The sequence below is a fragment of the Elephantulus edwardii genome, unplaced genomic scaffold, assembly GCF_000299155.1.
Source record: "Elephantulus edwardii isolate Elephantulus edwardi_28Jun2011 unplaced genomic scaffold, EleEdw1.0 scaffold00164, whole genome shotgun sequence".
Classification (NCBI taxonomy): Eukaryota; Metazoa; Chordata; class Mammalia; order Macroscelidea; family Macroscelididae; genus Elephantulus; species Elephantulus edwardii.
Window position 1 is genome coordinate 6,056,590 of NW_006399914.1, and position 5,122 is coordinate 6,061,711.

The 5,122-nt window shown below is 43.0% G+C and overlaps 1 pseudogene; it reads right to left on the reverse strand.

The window, feature by feature from the left end:
* Positions 1 to 1,651: 1,651 nt before the first annotated feature.
* LOC102848862 lies at positions 1,652 to 2,011 on the reverse strand (annotated as a pseudogene).
* Positions 2,012 to 5,122: the final 3,111 nt, after the last annotated feature.

The window sequence follows — 5,122 nt, forward strand, 5'->3', positions numbered from 1 at the left end:
GCAAACCTAATAAATCGATAGGTTTACTTGAAAACAAACAAGAAAGCTAGGTGAAGTTGCAGATAATTTTTTCCCTTAGTTTTGTTTTATGATTATGACTATTCTTTGACCAAAAACTTGATTGAAAGAACGAGTTAAACTTTGAGACATAAGTTGAGAGATTTCCTTTTCTGTGGGCCTTAAATTTTTTAACTAAGGATGGATATGAGAGGCAACAGAAGCGAGGTGATAATCAACTGCAGCCACAAGATGCAGGGCACAGCGGACTGCCAAACCCCACCCAGCGGGTCGCTGCCCAGGCCCCGCCCCCGCAGTGCATGCCAAGCGCATCCCCCAGCTTCGGTTTCACGGCTGTCACCGCCGGGACTAAGGGTGAGCGAGAAGTCACGCGCGCGCGCCTCCTCTGGAAGCCCCACCCACACTGACGTCTTGAGAGGCGACGCGGCGTGGCGCGGCGCAGTGCACATCGGGAAAGGGGATGAACTGGGCTAGTTTCCGTCGGGATCGCGAAGGCTGCTTCTTCCTCGGCTCGGGGAAGATGGGCCTTCTGCTAGGAGGTCAGCGTTAGTGAAGCGTGCCCGACGCCACGGTGAGTGAGTTCGGCTTTGCATTCTCAGGCAAGTCGGCCGCAGCACTCTCCTTTCCGTCCACCGTCTGCTGGCCGTTCGGGAGACAAGCCCTGTCCCCGGAGAGGGGTGGGTCAACCCCAAAACATGTCATCAGCTTCTGGAAGACGGGCCCATCTTCAGTTTTCACCGCAGCCCACTTAAGACTGCTTAGCGAGTTTCATGCGGACTCTGATGTAACCTTGACCCTGTCTCTCTCCTGGACACCCAGATAGCTTTGACCTCCTTCCTCTTCCTTTTCCCAGTTTTCTGCTGATGAGCTACAATCCTAAGCTCTTTTACAGTTCCTCGTAGTGTTTCCCAGTAGTCTTACTTGCTTTTAGTTAAGCGCGAGTGTAAGCGTATAAAGACCGTACATATAACCTTATCAGTTACAACCATGATTTCCCCAAATCCAAGCTAATTTTCCCGAAATATGCCATCCTAGAATTGCTGGACAAGTTAATTTCACCTCTGCCTCACCTTGAAGTTGAACCGAACCGTGAATTGTAATGGTATGCATTTATACATAAAGTTACACACCACACTCTTGTGTTTCTTTCTTGTCTCCAGTTCATTCTGTGACCTTGACGCAAGTCACTTAATCACTAACAAAGCATTTACCTCACTCAGGGGTGTTACCGAGTTACAAATTAGTATTTGTTAAGAGCACTTGGGCTTTCAGATGAAAGGAATGCCTAACTAAAGGATGCTGCTCTTCTGGAATCTGCGGGGATCTTTGAGTTTGTATGTATACTATTGGAGCCATTAAAAATCTGAAGTGTGTTTGTTAAGTATTCTTGTTCTAGATTTACTTTGCTATGTAAACTTTTTTTTTTTTGGTGGCTTCAAGTTTATTTCCATTTGGGGTAGATAAGACAGCTACGGATATTGGGAAATCTTGTGTGTGATTAGACAGTAAGGAATGGGGTTCTCTCAACTTTTTGGTTTTTTGCTTTTTTGATATAGAAAGAACCATGCACTTCTCCACTTGGTGCACCTGCCTAGTCTATAGGGTGGGGCAGGGAGGTGCTGACAGAAGTCTCTCAGGAAAGCATCGGCGGTGGTGATGGTGGTGCCCTCTCAAAGAAGCGCTTGGATGCTGCCAGGCTTCTTACTTGTGCTGCCCTGAGCCCAAGTATACAGATGACCACACCGCCAGAGGCCTGGGGTCCTAAGTGCTCTGGGGACTCCAACACAGTGGCCATGAATGGGACATTGGTCTTCCCCAGAAAGAAGCTGGCCCACCAGTGACCCGGGTCAGCCTTGGGGAGCCCTGGATGGTGGGGAATGGCTTCCCCCGGGTACTCAGCGCTTCCACAGGAGCTATTACTGGAAGTGGATCCCAGGCGGTGGTAGTAGTCGTGGGTGGCCACAAGCGAGCCGCTGGAGGGGATGGCCGCCATACTCTCGTTTGTGGCTTGGTGGAAACCTCCGCAGCGACCCCTCGGGCCCCAGCGCGAGATCACGGGTGGCAGGGCACTGGGAGGGAGGAAAAAACCAAAGCCCTTTTGCGCAGGCGAATACAGGCCAACGCTCCAGCACCGCGACTTGCGCGGACTGTCATAAGCATATTTTTAATTTCAACAGATTCTGCTTAAGAGTCGTTTAATGCCATTCCTAATTACATTTTGTTAGTTTCTTATAACTTTACAGAATTGGAACAGTTTATCTGAAAAATAAAGTAGGCTGTGCTATCTTTAAAATGTTGGTTCTTGTTAATCAATGTGAATCTCTTTTTGTGACACACTGAAAATCTTCACCTAAATATGTATTCTGTGAAAAGACAATGAATGAGAAAAGCAAAACTAAAGATGTTTTACTAGAATTTTTTATATACTTAAACTTCACTAGTCATTATGGATATTTGTTTATAATACTATACATAATGAGATAGAATCAACACAGCTTTTGAAAAGTAAGAAAGTTGAGGGATAAAAAGCCAGATCAGTTTGGGGTTTTCCCCCCCTCATAAAATATGTAGCACATTATATAATTGTGTTTCCATAAAGGAGAAGGGAAAGATGTTTACTAAAATGTTGTGTATGGTCAAGTTGGAACCAACTCATATCTGACCCTCCAGCATATTTTTAGAGACAATAAATCTCATGGGAATTGTTTGCCCATCTTTCTTTCATGGAGCAGCTGGTGGATTTGAACTCCATGCTTTGGCTTGGTCCTGTACCTCTTCACCACTAGACCGCCAGAGCTCCTTTTTATCAAAATGAGAGTTGCTAAGTTTAAACATATTAAAGGAAGCATTTTTAAAAAATATCTTAGTTGTTGGTCCATTTAGCCATTGCTGTGTAACAGGTTATTTAAATTACAGTGGCTTAATAATGTACTTTATTATTACCTCTCCTACTTCTCTGAGCTGATTGGATTCAGATGGGTGATTATCACTTAGATTCTTTTTTTTTGTTTGTTTTTATTTTTATTTTTGTGTGCGTGTACCGTCAAATCAGATCTGACTGGTACAGGAGGAGATTGCCCCTCCTTCCCCGGCAGAGCATCTGGTGGATTCGAACCGTGCACCTCTGGGATTGTAGTTGCAGCTCCTTGCCACTAGGCCACCAGAGCTCCCCATCACTTAGATTCTGATGCACTTGTAGACAGATGAACAGCTGCTAGTTTGAAGTCATCTGAAAACTCAACTGGACATCAAAAGGGGCTCATTGAAGGGAGTAGCAGTTCTCCTGGTTGAGATTTCAGCTGAAAGTGTCAGCTGAAATACTTATGCTAGTCTTACGTGATTTGACTTTTTACAACATGGTTTTTGGACTCCATGTTTAAGATGCAAGAAGTGAAAACTGCCGTTCTCTTAAACGATGGGTAGAGAAACTGGTATCATTCCTTTCTTTTTAAAATTCTTTTTCTTTGTACAGCAGTACTTTTGACATATAAAAATCAAAGAACCCCTACTTCACAAGATGATAGACTGACTCCTACCTCTTAATGAAAGGAATGTCAAAGAATTTATGATCATCCCTAGCTTATACTTATGATGAAAAAGTTGAACTGCTTGGATTTATGTTGTTGTTGTTGTTATGTGCCGTCGAGTCGCCTGCGACTCATAGCGACCCTATGTACAACAGCCCTAAACTCTGCTCTGTCCTGTGCCAGTCACACTGTCTCCGACATTCCCATCCCAATTATCCCAATCACTGAATCAATCCACCTCATAGAGGGCCTTCCTCTCCTGCGCTGTCCCTCCACCCTCCCAAGCATGATGTCCCTATTCAAGGACTGGTCTCTCCTCACAACATGTCCAAAGTATGTTAGACGGAGGCTCAGAATCCTTGCCTCCAAGGAGCCACCTGGTTTAACCCTTTCCAGGACAAATCTGTTTGTTTTCCTAGCAGTCCATGGTATTCTTAATACTCTTCTCCAGCACCACAGCTCAAAGGCATCAATTCTCCTTCTATCCTCCTTGGTCATTGTCCAACTCTCTGATGCTTGGATTTATAGTAGATGCTAAATAAAGTTCATTTACATTTTCTTTGACCGCAGTGCTTTGTATCTTCATAGAATATTAAAATATTTAAAGCATTTTTATATGTTGTTATTGTATCGTTGATTGCCATCAAGTTGAGCAAGACTCATAGGACGTTATAAACAAAAGGCTTGAAGCCTTTCTGTAACTATCGTTTATAAAAGTTCCTAGTTTACAGTCATGTTGTTTAGAAAGTGTATGTGTGTGTGTATAATATATATATATTCATTTGTTAGCTATAGAATTAGATGGTATCATTTCCATTTTGCAGGTGAAAGTAAATTAGGAGGGGTGATGTTGGAAAGGATTTAAGGAATTTACTTAAAACCATATGATTGTTATGGAAAATGAAGCTAACATATTTCCATAATAGTAAATTTATTATTGGTAATTTGGACATTTATTATCATCTAAGGGAGCTCTGGTGGCCTAGTGGCAAGAAGCTACTCTGTAGTACCAAAGGCACACAGTTCAAGTCCACTAGCTAGCTACTCCGCAGGAGAAGGATGAGCATCTCCCCCCATGTGATTAACTATCTCTGAAAATCTGCCAGATGGTCAGCTGTGGGTTGGTTCCAGCTCTCTGGTACACACACAATATCATCTAAACATCATTATTTTACCACTTTTCAGGTAATTTTAATATACAGAAAGATTGAGACTCATCTCTTTCTTTTGGTATATCGTAAGCATAATCTAAGGGCTGTTGTTGCATAATGGTTATGGTCTCAGAGCTAACAGAAAGTCTATCTACTTGAATTTAACCAAGCACTCAGTGGAATAAAGATTACATTATATACTTCTTTTTCATCCTAAAAGGTAGAAACTTTATTAGGAAATATACTCTGTGTAACTCCCAATACTGCACCTAGTGTATACTAACTGGTAAACTTGTTGCCATCTACTTGATTTTGACTCATGGTGTTCACAAGTGTGGCTGAGTTTTCAGTAGTGAACACACACCACCCCCCCTTCATAGAGATGCTTCTCAGTGGCCTTCAGTCTCTATGGCCTTTTAATAAGTC